The sequence below is a fragment of the Glandiceps talaboti genome, chromosome 7 (assembly GCF_964340395.1).
Source record: "Glandiceps talaboti chromosome 7, keGlaTala1.1, whole genome shotgun sequence".
Lineage (NCBI taxonomy): Eukaryota > Metazoa > Hemichordata > Enteropneusta > Spengelidae > Glandiceps > Glandiceps talaboti.
Window position 1 is genome coordinate 11073531 of NC_135555.1, and position 9295 is coordinate 11082825.

Here is a 9295-nt window from a genome sequence, read left to right on the forward strand (position 1 = left end):
CGTGTTCCTCGGCGAGTTGGTGTGCCTTTCAAAGACATTCGGTTTTCTTGAATCTTGTCTTTGAAACATGGATCAATTGAATTGCAAATACGCATGCGCAAATCCTACATTCGGAAGTTGATGTTATGTATACATATGTCTGAGTTGCACGAGGTATGAAATGATATGACTGTACACATAAGCATATAATGTGGATACAGATTGAACGTTAAATCAACAGAAGTTTGATATTATCAACACTTTATTAATTTCATTCCGTTTTCTGTCGATTTTCATGACGATACCTCATGATTAATTTTGAGAGAGACGGTATAGCGTCTTCAATATTATTAAATTAAAACGAGTTTTTTTCTGTGTTTTATTTTGTTGTCATTTTCAATCTATTCCATTTATCGTTTTATATATTTTCAGCAAAATTACACGGCACATTTTCATCCTTTCTTTTAAAGATTAAATAAGCGGGTTTGGTTGTTTCAGTATTTTTTAAATTCTCTCTCTCTCTCTCTTTCTCTCTCTCTCTCTCAACATCTCCCGGGGCCAGGATTGGACATCGGACATCGTTGTGTTGTGGATACTGGTGGTTAGCACAGCCTATTACATCACAATGAACTTGGTGTCTTGCAGTGCACTAAGTTGTTTCAGTGTAGTATCGTTATACCATGCCATCAGAGAGTTGTAAATAAGCAATACACTGCACATAAGTTGCTGAGAATTTAATGATGATTCATTTATTGATATAGTCAAACGTCAACGACATCAAAGATTAATCTCCAGATTATCATTTTATAGCTAGACAGGAAATGTTAACAAAAAACTCCAATGGTCATGATTACATGATAGAGGAAAAGCACAATATATATACCTCAAGATACGTCGATTACTAATTATACCTTTATCAGGATCGGAACACTTTGCATGTCTATAATTTATGTATAATATTATAAGCAACATTGGGATATCTACAAGGTTACTGTAATCCAGATAAAATATTGTAAATGATTGACGTTTATAAATTCATTACTTTACACCTATTCAGTATAAACTTTGATAAATATTGAGTTATATATTACATACGTAGACTTGTACTACGGTATTCATAGAAAAAACAACAACATTAAACATTACTGTATTGTCTTTGTGAGGAAAGTTAAATCCGAGAATATTTCAATAAAATTCTTGTAATAGAAAGGGTTGTACTCAATGACGAAACATTAGTTGATACAAATAATTACACGTTATCGCTATTTTATCATAACTTGTGTTGTTTGTTGTCTCCACACGGTGTCAACAACGAACTCCCGATGAGTGTCCTAATGTCGGTCTACAAGGAAATGGATGAAAGATAAAATGTTAGTCCTAATGTTAGGATTTCAAAATTTTTAGAAAAGTATAGAAAAGAACAGTTTGAAGCACATACATTTATGTTTGTGTTTTATTGTTGAATTTCATATTAGATATTTAACTGCAGTTGGTGTCAGAACGTTTGGTTGTGACAATCTCGACTACATGTACTCATGGGTCATGCAGAATTAAAGTAGTGGCCAATAATCAACCTTTACAAAAAAAAGAAATGTTATCTATAAGCAGATTCATTTCACTTACATTCCATCTGGCTCGACAGCAATTGTGCCCGAGACTGTAAGATAAAATTATCAAAGTCAAATATCACAACAGAAGACATGACATTTCAAAAAAAAAATGGTCGTGTATTTCGTATACTACATTACTGAGTAGAAAGTGTTACCGAAAGTGTTTTTTTTTTATTTTCATAAGATAACATCACTGCTACTTTGAGTTAGAGACACTGAAAGTAAAATCTGGTGTCATACCTTGTAACCTTTGTCATTTCAAACAATACGCAAGTATTAAATATACACCATTTAGAGACGGTCTGTTAGCATAGTCACGGATTAGCAATATGGCTGAAAACCTACTGCCAGTCTTCAAACAGAATCAACAAAATACTAGATAAAATCTCGTTAAAAAAGAAACAGACCAAACGTATTATCTAAGACTACTAATTTACTTCTGAATCTTTACCGAACTCGGATTCTGAAATATAATATACCGATTAGTTGACTTTATAGTCTGAACAAAGATATATACAAAAGCCGTGTAGTTAGGCGGATAAGCACCAATTCAAAAAGGCATGATTGCTCGCTTTGGTGTAGGATTTTGAAATTTGGATTTTATGCATAACATTTGAGTGCGAATTTATTTTGATATAGCGCTAATTGAAAAGCGCCGTCAAGCGGCCTATAGCGCCACCTCGAAATGGTGGTACGTATTTACATGTCACCATTAAAAATCACTGTAATTGTAATAATTTCAACAACCCTTATTAAAAGATAATATATGCGTGAGTACACTCTTTCAACTTACTAATGAAATAGGTCGGATTGTTGTGAATTCCACATCAGGGTCTTGTTGTAAGAAAACCGCTCTGACCTGATAAAAAAAGACACAAATATAAGCTTAAACTAGTATTTCAACAAGGCAGCGTGGAGCTTTGAGGTTTTATATTTGATAAATTGATTATTGTTCTGTTATAAAACAGCATCAATTATCGATTTTATGACTGTTGTAAGAGTCCTACAAAAACTGCACAAAACACGTGACACACAATGTTTTACTTGTAACATAAAATAGCAACGTACCTCTTTTGACATGACGCAGTGGAACATGAACACAAAGAAGCCCTGAAATTTTTCAAATAAAAAAATAACATGGACGATTAACGTAGAATAAAGTATGTAGATTGCGTACTTATGATGATAAATATGGCATTCGACATCTTTTGTAGACTGTAAAATGCATCGTGTTGCTCGGTTATCGCTCTGTGAAAGAGGTTGATGGATGTGTGAGGGCGCCCAATCACGGCGTACCTTATTACAGTCTACCTCTTACAAGTCAGTAGTCAGCAAAACGTTTCACCTTTACAAAGTTGAAGGTGTATTATTATCAAAATACACTTACACGAAAAACATCACACTCTCGGTTGCAAACTGTCTTTTTTCATATTTACGCACATCTAGCACTGACTATATCAACGCATATTTCCGTCTAACTATGTGTAGTTTCAAGTGTAATGAGTAATTTATACATCGATGTTGGTGGTCAGTGGGGTAACCATTCAAGTTACAGATTGTACCACTCTCAGTTAACTCTTGGAGATTTGATATCAGTATGATATGGCTTGGTATCCTATCGCGAACTCACCTGACAAGAAACAATTATAATGAACACATAACGGTAGATGAGAAAATCACCATGCAAATACAGAATCCCGAATGTCCATCCAACAGCCTGTAATAAAGGCAGAATAAAGGCTGCCCGGAAACTGGACCTACACGAAGTCAAATGTGAGAGACAAAGATAATGAATGAAATATAAACTAATTAAATCAATTAAGTTATATGACAGCTGTTTCTGTGATCTTTAATTTTGTGCAAAAGAATCGCTTTATGGCATACGATGGGTGTTTACGCCACCATCACTGTAGACTAGTTTGTGACTGCATAACCCTATCTGAAAAGTAGCATTTGTTCTGTTCAGTACATGTGGCGTTAGAACTACTAGACGAGGCTTACTTGAATCCAGATAGGAACTCGGCATCTTCTCTATGTTTGTTCTTATTCCGTGCCACTTCAATGAGAGTGGCGTAGTTCACCTGAAAACCAAACACAGTAAATCAAACCAACCACATATTAAATTTTTTAAAAGCTATAATATTATCACTTTATGGCACATATATTTACCCTATATGGAAGACAAACGTACAAGGTATTGACTCTATATGTCAGTCAATAGCTGCAGTATACTATTAAAACATATCCTTTCTACAACTACATCAGTATAGTGCGGCTGTGTTTTACTCTGTTTTGATAACACTTACCAGCAATAAGAGTGCTGCTGGTCCAACGAAGCTCATGTACACAAAGTTGTCCAAAGACAACCAGCAACTGTAACGAGAACGGCGTAATGTTAGCAGTTGATATTTTCAATAACTATTTTAGTTGTCAGTTGCACAGAGACTTAAATTGTCAACACTGCTATTTTACGAGCTGATAAGTCGTGGAAGTGTGAGTGAGAGTGAGTGAGTGAGTGAGTGAGTGAGTGAGTGAGTGAGTGTGTGTGTGAGTCAGTGTGTGAGCTGAGTGGGTGATCTTGGTCGTGTGTGTACTTATTATTTTGTAAAACCTTACGAATAAAATTAACTTACATATGTGAATATCCATAATCCTCCAAGGATAAAGCCAATGTGGTGGCAACAACAAGAATTGGCATACCTATCAAATTAACAGAAAATAAAAATAATGGGTATGAGAAAACTTGGTAGACCTACATGTCTGACGGAAGTATCAAGGGTAGCGGTGATGTACTAAGTTTAAGGAAATAAAATAAAATGACATAGGACATTGACATTGACTAAATGCTAATGGTTTTTAGATTACTACATTAGTGAAACGTTGCAACAATAGTGATCATGAACAATTGTCTATATCTATTAAATTACCACCTAACTAAGTGTACAGGAAGAATCCTGATGAAAACAATATCTATCGTTTCCCATACGTTTGATGCACATCCTGAGATATATCTAAACACAATTTACGAGACAGTGCCCAAGTCATAATTTAGACCCCTCGAAAAAGTTCACAACTATGTTTGCACTTCATGATGTACGTACCCCATCCTAGAATGACATAGTAACGAGTCTTCTCTGAGCAACTTGCTCTGTTTGTCTTCTTGGCGTCTTTATCATCTTGGTTCTTCTTAAACGCTTTCTTAATCTCTACGAGAAGGTTAATTGTGTCCACAGTCATCCATGACAACGATGCCAGATTAAAGAAATGCATACAGGCTCCAAGAATCTTGCAATAATTCTGGAAATGACAAGACAAGCCCGTTTCCGTCTCGCAGAAGATCACGCGAGATCCCGTGCTTATGTACATGCATGTAGCAACCAAGGATAACCACGTGTCAACATTTTAAGTGCTGCTATATACAGTTAGCTACCGCATAGGATAAGAATATCGTATTTTTGAAAGATGAGCAAGAAATGTGTGATGTCATGCTGTTGAATAACATAGTGCCCTTTCGGCTGAAGTTGGACTGAGTCTAATTTCTGATCGGAAATATATTGAAATGCAAACTTCGTGAAATTTTCGTGTGAGAAGAGTCGACATATCTATTGTAAATCTCAAACTACACTTTTTATATCACACTACTCTATGCCATTTATTTTTACTTGAGAAATTGGAACTGAAAGGTAATGTTCAGAATATAATATTTACAAACCTCATCGTCTTGCAGGTATATAGTCAGTATAAATACCATTGCAGCACCGATCACAGCAAGGTATAAGTTAATCTGAATCACGTGCCTCAAGGTACGTAAATAACTGAAAGAGAAGATCGGTGGATAAACCTGGATAACATGATCAGTCACGTTCCCCTGAAATTGTTTATATTTAAGGCATTGTAATCTCTGAGATTAAGTGCCCCTGATCTCATAAGCCTCGATTTCAATGATGTTAACGTAGAATATATATATACCTAGGAAAAGGAAATCTTTCAACTTATGGTGTTCAAGAAAACACAATCATTAAAGACTTAAATTCAAGAGAGAAAAAATGGCGGCCAATCTACATGTTTTTAAAAATGGAGATCAAAATGATCATTACTCGATAGCATCCCACATTAGAATCACACATTTTCCTTGAAAATTGATGGTGAACTCTAATGACTTTCATTATTTCGAAAGGACCCAGAACGAGCTTTAACATGGTTAAGTTTGGAGAGGTTTTGAAAATTTGATATTCAGGGAAATCGGTGCACGTGGTGCTTTCTAACTTAACGTAAACCGTATCAAAGACAAGCCAAGAATATTGATGGTTAACATACCCAACGCAAAGATACACAAGGATAAGCAGTGCCATCAATCCAATTGAAACAGCGCCACCAATTAATATGATGTATTCGATGATGATGTCATGTCTTGTCTTATTCTGCAAAAATTGGATTTTGAAATAAAAACAAATTACGAAATCGAGTTTTAGGTCACAATAGTAACTTGGACATTAAGATATTAGAAACGAGGAAATAGTTGAGCACATGACCAAAATCGAAAACAAAATACGGTTTTTTGCGAAATATACACAGAATTCTGTTTAAGGTTATTGCTTTTATTTATCTTTCCTTGACGATTATTAGTACACTTTAGGATCGGATCGTTCTGACTTAGGCATATTAAGAATATATGATATATGCACAATGTAATAGCACAGTATACATAGTACTTACATCTGGTTCTGGTGACTTCACAATCACAGCAAAATTAGTGAGATGCAAACAACTGCACACGGTATGTGTGGAATTTGTCGTTTTGATGGAACAGCCTGTAGTATCCCAGGCACCAAATATTGTGTCTCTGTAACAAATAAATATGATGTTAGTCTTTGCACTGAGACATGAGTATTTTCCGTATTAAAAACCCTGTGAATGTTTTTAATCTCTTAGACGGATGGGTTCATCGTTGTAGGCTCTCTTTTGAAGTGAGATTGCAAGAACTTACACATCATCGACAAATCTTTCAACTTGTATGGATTTCGAAATACAATGACACGTATCTTCGTTCTTGCCTGAATCCTATACAGCTTACAGCATATGTTAAAAGTGTAAAAGACTCATGGGGATGTAAAGTGGACTATGGCTATATTTTGGAAGGATTTGATTACAGGAATGCCCTTGATAGCCCTTAGACAGGAATGCCCTTGATAGCCCTTATAGACAAATGCACTTACGGTACTGTAAAGTTCCAAAAGGCACAAACTGGTTCTTCTCCAGATGCAAGACTCTGATGAAAATAGAAACAACAAGTTTGAACTTAATTAATTCAATAAATTTGAAGAAATGCATAATTAAACCAGTTTCAACGTGACACGTACGTAGCTATAGGCGTATAACATTCAATCACAACCAACAATTTCCAACTTGTAAAACGTGAATGATGTCAACTTTAAGTTCCTATATGCGCTTTCATTGAGATTCAAAAAAAGTGAGAATAAATTTACACTGGTTTACAGAAAAGGAAATCATAACCCGGTTGATCACTTACCCTTGAATGTTCAAATGTAACTGCCAATGGATTGTACAAATCACGTCTGAGTGGTGGTATTATTTGCAGGGATAGTATCCGACTCCCTATAGTGACGTGTTGATCGGCTACCAATTCAAACCTTCGAAGTGAAAAAGAAGCAATATAAAATACATGTAAATAATATGATATTTCCGTTATTATTTTGAAGAGAATCGTCGCACAAGGACGCCAGATATTATGAGGCTTAACCTTTCATTATGGATGTCGATTACATGACATGAAGAATTCAAAGAAACATGCATTAAAAAAAGTCCATAAATTCCTAACATTTACACCACTGAAAAGAAACAAAATACGCTGAGCTTTTTGTATTGTTGTGAATGACATCAATACCAGCCTTTTTTGTTTTGTAGTTGTTTATTTTCAAAGGAGGTTACAGTAATCAAGCCCTCACACCTCACTTGCTGTTCAAAAGTTTATTCTGAACAACAGCGCTCCTTGTGGCCAAACCGATTTCTTGTAAGATTTAAACTGTACGCTTTCTGTCATGAATGCGTTGATACATGCTTGTCTTCAAATGCGCTCGCTAGCGAGGTTCTGACGTGGTTTTTTAAACGCTGAGGTGCGCGTGATGGCCGATCGTGCAACTAGTAGAACGTTGGCTACTTCCTGTTCAGTGTACAAATAACAGTACATATGTACACAACATACAGTTTCTGATAACATTTACATATACCTACCCGTCGTCTGTCGAAAGAGGAAACATATCATCTAACGTATTGTAGTAAACGAATATGACCTTAGCAGTGTCATAACCTGTTGAAAAAACAACAACACGACACCCTAGTATAAGAGTATTGAATTCATCTTTGATCTGAGATATTGATAATGTTGTTCGCTAGAATCTAATAAAATGTTTTAAGAACAAACAATGATGACAACATTATAACATTGTTGGTACTGTCATGTCCAACAAGGTTGACGCATGCGTATAACATTACATACAATGTAAGGGGACATGTAATACTCTCCTAAATAAAGGGGACCAGTTGTCTGAATCACAGATACATGTTCTCTGGGTCGCACGCTACGAAACAAAGCCATGCCAGTAACTAAAGACGCCAAGACAGAACTTTAAATTGTTTCTTAGTGGACATAGACATGATTTACAATAATTTTCCCCCCAAAGTGCACCCAGATGTCATGCCATAAACCAAATTCATCACGGTGGTCGGAACTAGGGACGGCTTCGTGTTTGTCAACAAAAAACATTACATCCTGATATGCGGAGGACCATTGAACTTAGAATGAAAAATATAAGCGTATAATCATCAAATTGCATACTACTAGCAGCAAAACTACATTTTCTAATTGAATAAGTGAGTACAAAATCGTAATAATGCAGTGTCAGAAGAAACTTACCATCCATGGTGAACTGAAAGATATTCCTTGGAACAATGAAATTGTCTGTTGGTTTATTCCATGCTTGTATGGTTCCATTCCATCTTGTATCTTCATAGTTGGGAAAAATAGGAGATTGGTCGAGATCCTCTCCAGTAATTGGAATGCTGCGAACTTCTATTCCTGGAAAGTCATGGCATAGAAAATTTACGATGTGAATGCCTCTTAGACGTAATTGAATACAGTCGTAGATGGCGCCCTTGCACTATATGTATACAGAATAAAACGGTATTATGAAGGTAGAATGAAATAAATGTAATATAACATTGAAATTTGTTAAAATCAATCAAGTTGGCTTGTTTAATAATTATATTTCGGCTTATCAAAACACCACCGCCACTACCACAACCACCAACATAAACGACAAGAACAAAAACAACGACAAAAGCCGCAAAACCACCATTCACGTCAAAAGACCAGAAAAAACTTATGAATTGCATGACATGAATTGCACGCTAACGGCTTCTTATCACTACCTGTGACTGGAGAATTACTAATTAAGCATGTTTTAACAAACGCAATTTATTACGCCCGATATTAAAATGATCAATATGTCCTACCTATATTGTCTGATGTTATAACCAAATCCAAATCGTCATCGTATCGTGATACCAAGTCAACACTCCAGTCTTCCAATGCTTTCACCAATTGAGACGTACCCGATAGACTCTGTGTATGGAAATAAAATATTTGAATTTTGGAATAAACCGTAAAATAAAAACAAGTATTCAAC

The 9295-nt window shown here is 35.5% G+C and overlaps 1 long non-coding RNA gene across 1 annotated transcript; it reads right to left on the reverse strand.

Annotated features, from left to right (window-relative positions):
* Positions 1-1196: 1196 nt before the first annotated feature.
* LOC144437168 (uncharacterized) lies at positions 1197-2450 on the reverse strand. Its single transcript, XR_013480997.1, has 3 exons — positions 2383-2450; positions 1603-1636; positions 1197-1321 (listed from the first exon to the last, which is right to left on the reverse strand). It is a non-coding gene; the product is annotated as an uncharacterized LOC144437168 (long non-coding RNA).
* Between the last annotated feature and the right edge of the window lie 6845 nt (positions 2451-9295).